General features: G+C 36.0%; 1 pseudogene; it reads right to left on the bottom strand.

Moving 5' to 3' along the window:
- LOC107743285 (inhibitor of growth protein 3-like) overlaps positions 1-6,429 on the bottom strand; it is a 7,859-nt pseudogene extending 1,430 nt beyond the window's left edge.
- Between the last annotated feature and the right edge of the window lie 2,122 nt (positions 6,430-8,551).

Consider the following 8,551-nt stretch of genomic DNA (forward strand, 5'->3'; position numbering starts at 1 on the left):
ATAAAATGTTATATTATAGAATTGTGACATTTAGTTTGTATAATAATTGTATATTTTATTAATTAATTAATACATCTAAAAAATATATTTATATTTTTATAGCAATTAATTTTTTATTTATATACAATAATTATAATATTTATTCTAATAAAATAATAATAATAATTAATATAATAAAATTCATATTATATTAACAATAATACTCATGACTGCTTGCTGTCATCTCTGCAAAATAGTGACTGCCCAAGGATCACAAGAGCTGACAGAGTGAGCTAGTGTGAGTTGTTTGAAGAGGAAATGTGGCTGTGTGTCTCTGGAGATGAAGGGTTAGACTTACATCTTGGTTATCGCAGCCGACCATCTCTCCGTATGACACCTGCACAATGACAGAAAGAGAATGAGACACAGAGCACACAAGACAAACACGCACCTGCAGCTAAGTGTCACAGATGCGCACACCTGCGAACCAAGACTGCAAGTTTTGTCTTTGATGTCTATTCAGAGACACACACACATTTCTATTTTTGATACTTTGATAAAAGCAATATTACTTTGAGGCCATAAAACAAATGCATTCATGGGGAGACAATTCTTTTGCACTCAAACAAACTAAAACACACACACACTCTCACAGAATCCTTCTGCAAACCGTTACTGGAGTCACACACACACCGCACCTCCCTAAACAGGTCTTTGATTTTCCTGTATGATCTTGCTCTATTGGGGATGGTTAAGAATAGCTCAAGAGATAGAAGTTTTTCCTTTTCAAAACATTCGTTCTGATCATATCTGGCAATTGTTTAAAGGAATAAAGTGTTAAATTAAAATTAAATTAATAATGATACTGGAATCGAAAAAAAAAAACACTGATATTTTATATAAATATACCCACTGTATATATATATACACACACACACTAGTTAGTTCTATTTGTAAAATTCTAAAATAAAATAATCTGCCTAAGCAACATGAGCTTAACAGCTTTAATGTGTGGATCTTTACTGCCACACCATAGCTTTGTAATCTGCATACAGTGGCCCCAATTAATTAGTGCTAGTGAATCAATGTAATAGTAAATCAATTCAATATCAGAATCACAGTAAAAGCACTAGGAATAGTAGTGGCACTCTGTATGAAAGAGATGTGACGTGAACACACCTGGTTGCAGATGCAGTATCTGGGTTCGTTTGGGTCGTAGGTCCAGTCCACCTGACTGCTGGTGTCAGTTTCTGTGATGGTGGTCTGTACCAGTTCATGAGCCAATGCTGACGATGACGAGCAGGATGACAGTGAAGAGGATGAGGAGGATGAAGAGGACTGGTGGTTGGAAGACTTAGTGTTGCCTCTGAAAAGCCGAGCAAGAAAGTGGTTGCAAAACAAACGTACATGAATTTAACATAAAAGTGCCAGAGCAAGAGTTTCGCACTCATGTACAATGTACAAAAACACCACAAATATGTATCTGGGTGCCTCATTCAGGAACGGAATAAATGGATATGGCAACAGTGCGAGTCTTACTTGGTCTTGCGTCCTGCGCGAGAGTCCGAGCTGTTGTTGGACGTGAGGGGCTGTGTGAGTGTGTTAGCCAGTGCAGACGACGAGTAACCGCTGGTGTCCCGGCTCAGAGCAAACTCCCGCCCCAAGAAATCATTGTTCTTCACAGCTTCATAACTGGCCTTGAGACTGGATGTTCTCCTGCCCTCTTTCATCTAAAGAACACAAACACACAAATATTAAAGAGGATGAAGAAACAAGTTCAAGTTCCTGTTTTATATATATATATAACATAATCTGACACAAAAATAACAGATAAGAGAAAAAAAGACCCTAAGAGGCCAAAAATAGTTGAAACAGGAAGTGAAGGGAGGAGGGGGTACAAATAGATCTAAAATTAGAGGGGAAGAAGGGGGATGGCGGTTTCACCTGTGCGGTGGCTTGCACTGCCTGAGCTGCTGCCATGGAAATGGCCCCCACCCCTACAGTAGGCCCGGCAGGAAGTGGGCTCAAGTTGAATGAGGAAAGCGTCTGGGAGGAGTTTACGTTATACACGCTGTTAGAAGAGGATGTGCTGTTCACTCTGCAGCCTGCAACACACAGACAAAATCACATTTCATCTATGACCAGAAACACTTGTGAGGAACAGTCCAACATGAGTGATCTCATTACATCATTACACTCATTTCTTCTGAACCATTCAGCAAATACCACACACGGCAAACATGTGTGGCAGGATTATGACAAATCATAATTGTTGTTTATTTCCCTTGACCCTGTGATTAGATTAGGGCTGCAGTTATACAGAATATTTGCAATGATTTTGCTGGAAATATAAAATTACTGTGATTCAAATGCACTTTTTATTTAGCCATAATGTTCCCTAAAGAATGTGTTAGATTAGTTTAACAATGCTCTCTCACAAAGTGCAAGTATGAGAGTGTTTACATGAAAACAGAGGATATAGGTAACCTTTTTTGTAGTTTTATTGGTAAACAATTAAAAATATATTAATAAAAAAAATAAGATATCAACATTCATCAGAAATATTCCTTCCTTCCTGTGTCAGGGTTTCTGCAGACTTGAACAAGTTAAATTTAAGACTTTTTAAGACCTTTTTAATACCACCTTATATGAAATTTAAGACCTAAACCTGTAATGGAAATACACATTTTATTACATACATATATGTAATATTTAATGTGTATAAATTAAAAAGAAAACAAAATATCAATGCTGTAATTCTCTCTGATGACGCAGTAACTTACCGCTGGGAAGAAAAAATCTTCGGTCTGTCCAATGATTGTAAACAGTCATTAGGTCCGTCAGACTGAAGATATTTGAGTGGTAATGAGACCAAAAATAATTAAGACCCATCGAATCCGAATTTAAGACATTTTAAGACTTTTTAAGGCCTTATATTAGGAAAACGTTATTTAAGACATTAAGACTTTTTAAGGACCCGCGGACACCCTGTGTGTTCATTTAATGTAAAAAAAGAAAAGAAAAAAAGATCACCTTTATTACTTTTTAAAATTTAGTTCTTGCATAAATCACTTTGAATTGGCACTTGTCAACAACGGCTATTTGATGATTCCTCTGACAGGGAAAAATAATTAAAATAAATAATTCACTTATTTAAGACATTTTAACTGCAAATACACTTCCATTCAAAAGTTTGGGTTCAATAAGGATTGAATACATTTTTAAAATAAATTCACACTTTCACTGAGCAAGGATGCATGACATTGATTAAAAGTGACAATAAAGACATTCATAATGTTACAAAAGATTTCTATTTTGATAGAATGCAGAAAAAATGCATCACAGTTAATATAAAAAATAATGTTGAAACACCAAATCAGCAAAGATTTCTGAAGGATCATGTGACACTGAAAACTGGAGTAATGGCTGATGAAAATTCAGCTTTGTGTCACAGGAATAAATTAAATTTTAAAATATTAAAATTATTTTAAATTGTAACAATTTCACAATATGACAATATTAATAAACAAATGCAGTCTTGCTGAGCATAAGAGACAAAAAAAAAAATTACCGATCCCAAACTTTTGAACAGTAGTGTAAATATTGAGATCTATACTGAATATTGTCAAATGCCTGAAAAAGTTTACTTTCTCTGACATGTTTTCATATGATGTTGACTCAAGAGAGAGAATGTATGTTTTACCTGGTGTGTTTTCTTTAGAGGCGTCTGACGTGAGTGTGGAGAGAAGGGCCTCTGACTTAAACTTCTTTTCTGGTACGTGTTCAGTAGTGTGGTGGGCTGGCGTGCTGTACTTCCTCTCTGTCGAAAGACACACAAAACAGGTCAGAGGATTAAAAAAGAAAAACAAGGAGCAGCCATTCTCTTGGATCAGACTTACTCTCCACAGTGGCGTGTGAATGTACGTGGTGGTTATTGACAGGTATCCAACTTCCGCAAGTGTCTATCCACCTACGTAGAGACCCACACATCAGCATAAGATCAACAGAGAGCAAATCTCCCATAAACCCTCTCACCAGGATTATAGTCATATACCATCAATCTGGAAGGGAAAAAATATTGTAATCAAAGTAGATTATTGAATTGAATTATAGCACATGAAAAGCAGTGTTGATAACTTAAACTGTGGGAGTGGAAGCATCCCTGAGGCCCATTCACTATCTATGTTGTGTTGCCACCTAGTGGAAACAAAATTACTCACCAGATCATAAATTTGATTGGCTAATTGGACCTTTTCATCTGCATCTTCCAAAGCTTTATAGTAATCCTGATAAACAGAAAGAGATGCTTTTTTTAAAATTGTGCATATGACCCCTTAAATGCAAAACTATCCATCAACCATTAAAGGAATATTTCACCCAAAACTTTTCTGAAAATTTACTCACTCTCAGGCCATCCAACATGTAGATGAGTTAATTTCTTCATCGTAACAGGTTTAGAGAAATTTAGCATTACATCACTTGCTCACCAATGGATCCTCTGCAGTGAATGGGTGCCGTCAGAATAAAAACATCACAATAATCCACACGACTTCAGTCCATCAAATTAACGTCTCGTGAACTGAAAAGATGCATGTTTGTCCGAAAAGTCCTCTCACACAAAAATACACCAACATTTGTTTATAACACTTTTGGACTGTTTTCACAAATAAACTGCACAGATCAAGAACTTTTCCCTCCTGATTCAGAAAAGAAACACTGGAGAAAGCAATATTATGGATGGAGGACTCGTATTTTAGGTGCAAACAATGGTGTATCTTGATTATTACAAACAGACAGCTTTTCAATCCACAAGATGTTAACTGATGGACTGTGTGGAACGGAATCTGGATTACTTGTGGATTATTAAGATGTTTTTAATCAGCTGTTCGAACATTCACACGGCACCCATTCACTGCACAGGATCCATTGATGAGCAAGTCATACAATGCTAAATTTCTACAAATCTGTTCTGACGAAGAGACAAACTCGTATACATCTTGGATAACCTGAGGGTGAGTAAATTTTCATTTTTGAATGACCTATTGGGTGAAAATTTCACATTTGTATTTCAGTATCAATATTATTCCTACTAAAATTGTAATTAATAACAGTAAAACTTCAACTGAGGTGCACAGCATCTATTCTTTACCTTTTTAATAATTTCCATCTGTTCCTCCCTCCATTCAGGCTTGTTCTTCTTGGCGTTAGTAAAGAATTCATTAACCCGCTGCTCTAGCTGATCCATCGCATCTGAACAAAAGAACAGGGGCAGGAGTGAGTCAAGAACCCAACACTCAGCACACATTCACACTGATTGGCTACTGTGGAGCCTATGGTCAGATCACTGAAATAAATCTTTTGACAGAGGAGGTGGTGTAGCCTAGTGCCTAGACATCTGCGTAGTAGATCATTATAAGGTTGTAGGTTCAACCCCCACAAAGGGTGAACCCTCAACCATCACAACTGAAGGCAAGGTATTTAAAGGTAAAAAATGTCCAGGACACCCTCACCTCAAAGCAGTAATAAAAAGTCACAATAAAAAATACCTAAAATATTTTTATAGTTGTAACTTATGTTTACTTTATACAAAAAAATAATAAATTGTTTTTCTGTCGATTTTGGTGTGAAATATTACCTTGACATGTTCTTGGGCATGAGATTAGGGGCGAAACCTGTCAAGAACGACTGTCCTTCTAATAATTATACTATAAACTTGGCTAAATTTGTAGTTCAAATTACTAATTAAATTGAGTTACTAAGCAGATCAAATACTTACGGTTTACACAAATAAATGCAATATCAGTGTGATTATGAAGAGCCTATTCATATCAGTAGGGACACTGGCAGCGTCAACAGAGCCCGTGGACGGTAAAAACATAAATTATTAAAATTAATAATGCATGCGAATCCCGAGTTTTTCCTTAGCCGAGTTACACTCATGTTGCTCAACTTCCACATGGACTTATGAAGTGCATAACACATGCATGCTCCTTATGCATGCAAATCCACCTAACAAATCCCCGCTAATATGAAAGGCTTTCTGCATTAGTCAAGGTCAGGTGTGATGCTTTACGGCAGAAGAGTGAGTTTAAAGTTTAAACTGGATTCGTACTCTGCACTTGCAGGTCCATCTCTCTCATTTCCGTAAACCTGTCGCGGAGATCCATGGGTAGCTGCTCGATCACTGCCGGGGAGAAGAACAGAGGCGTGTTACAGGCTAACGGCTGCGAAGCATTCACACATACAAACAGCCCTCTCAAGACACCTAAGCCCTCTAATATAAACATGAACCATTACAATTGCTCCTATACTCACTCTCGAGGTAGTCCTCAAGGTACAACATTCTGGCGGAGAGAGCGTTTCAGGCGTTTTTGAGAAAGGGTGTTTTTCGTCAATATGGCGTCGCAGGCAGCGGAGAACTGAGACGGGGAGGGAAAAAAAACAAGATGATAGGGGAGGGGCTTACTTGAAGGGCGTGGGATTTGATTGGACGATGATGGAGTTGCGCGGAAGCTGACTTTTCCTTGAATGGGTTGCATGGGATTTGTAGTTCTTTAATTGCGCAACTCCATAACTACGTTCACCGCTGCAAATTGTGAAATGTACATATTTTAATTTGGATTGTCGCGCAATATATGGGTAATATGCAGATGTACAGTAACACAAATGTGTGTTTTCTCTAGCAGTGGGTGTCTATGTTTGTTTCTAACACATAGTTCAAAACAATATTTTTGTGAATTCTGTCCTCTAATTTAAAATTTTATTTAAAAACAATACATAATGCTATGATTATATAACAATATATAATGCATAATAAGTTGAGAAAGTCAAATAATATAAAACTATTTTATAACTATATTTTTTCTATATATTAGGCTATTAATTTTTTTCTCTCTTGCTCAGTGTAATTTAAAGCTTTGCAAAGTTTCCTTCAAAGTTTCCATTTTACAGTAGTAGTGTTTTGAACAAATTATAAGAAAGAAAGAAAAAATGTCATAAACACTTGACTTGGTACTTCTGTATAGTCTTGCATTAGCCTGGTTTCATACAGTTTTGGCCTTTGGAGGGCAGCACTGACTGCAATACGGGATGACAGTTCAGACGTTTGCAGTTACAATTTGGTGCTGTCTGTGTGTAAGAGGCTTTTGATACCGTTAGAAATTTGCTAGTGGAAGACAATGTAACTATCCGGCTGTCTCTTGAGAGGATAAAAACCTCAGCTTGACCCCACGTTCATTGTAGACAGTTATGACTTGGAGCAGTCGTGGTGGAAGAGGCTTTTATAAAACATCCCATTAAAACCTTTTATTTCCAAGACAAAATTACCACACAGCTGTAGACAAGAAGTGTTCCACAAAGTGACATTGCACCTCAGCTCTCAATTTAGATCAAATAAAAATATGCTCGAGCTCAGGAAATGTGGCTCCTCTGATGACTGTTCCATCTGCATTTGTGGCAGATTGAAAGCTATTTCTAGTAGTCTTTTTATATTTCTTCTCATCTGAGTTTCCTGGTGCTATATTTGCACACTAGAATATCAAAGAATATCAGTCAGTCAGCAGTTTGAATGCTCCAAATAAAACAATGCAGACTGTATTGGTTTTGCATACTGTGTCTATCCTTGTGAACTGTAAATGAAAGTATATTTTTTGCTTTAATTTTTTTTTATTTAATGAGTTTTCAAGTCTTTAAGTGTTTAACAATTAATATATTTAAAACAACTATTGCCAAAATGAAATATTTAAACCCTGAGTGTTAGAATAGGCCACTTTGTGGGAGAACTACATGAATAAGTAATATGCAAGTAAGCAAGTCTATGGGCAAGTCTTTTCTTTACCCAAAACTATCACATGATGATTATTATGAACTAATTAATGCAACTTATTAATAAACTGTTGTAGTTATCACTGCTTTTGTAAATGAATATTTACATTTGTAACATAGACACTCTAATATAAATTAGTACCAGGACAGCTGCAGCATATCAACACACATTCCCAGATAATAGCAGATTGTGACAGTCTTTCTCAAGACAATAATACGCCCATCAGATCTGACCTCTTCACCCCAGCATATGATATCTTGGGGGTGGGGATCTGGATACATGCCAAGCACTGCTGATGCATGTGTTTGGGAAGTAAATATTGACCATGGAAACATATATATTTTATAAATGAGACCCCTGAAAACTTCATTCACAATTTTTCCTCTTTATAGAATTACTCTCTGATAAAAAAAATAAATAAATAAAATTCTTTATTTCTTTATTAGAAATGACATAATTGTGGGATTATGGTTGACCTGGTTTATTCTTAACCATTTTATTTATAAGTGTAACAGTATACAGTTGTGGTCAAAATTTTACATACACTTTGCAGTTTCTAAAAATTTGTAATTATTTTACCAAAATAAGAGGGATTATACATAATGCATGTTATTTTTTTTTATTTAGTACTGACCTGAATAAGATATTTCACATAAAAGACGTTTACATATAGTCCACAAGAAAAAATAATAGAAATAAAAATGACAAACGCTTGATTCTTAATACTGTGTTGTTACCTGGATGATC

This window comes from Sinocyclocheilus rhinocerous, unplaced genomic scaffold, assembly GCF_001515625.1.
Source record: "Sinocyclocheilus rhinocerous isolate Xijiao unplaced genomic scaffold, SAMN03320098_v1.1 scaffold551, whole genome shotgun sequence".
In the NCBI taxonomy this organism is placed as follows: domain Eukaryota; kingdom Metazoa; phylum Chordata; class Actinopteri; order Cypriniformes; family Cyprinidae; genus Sinocyclocheilus; species Sinocyclocheilus rhinocerous.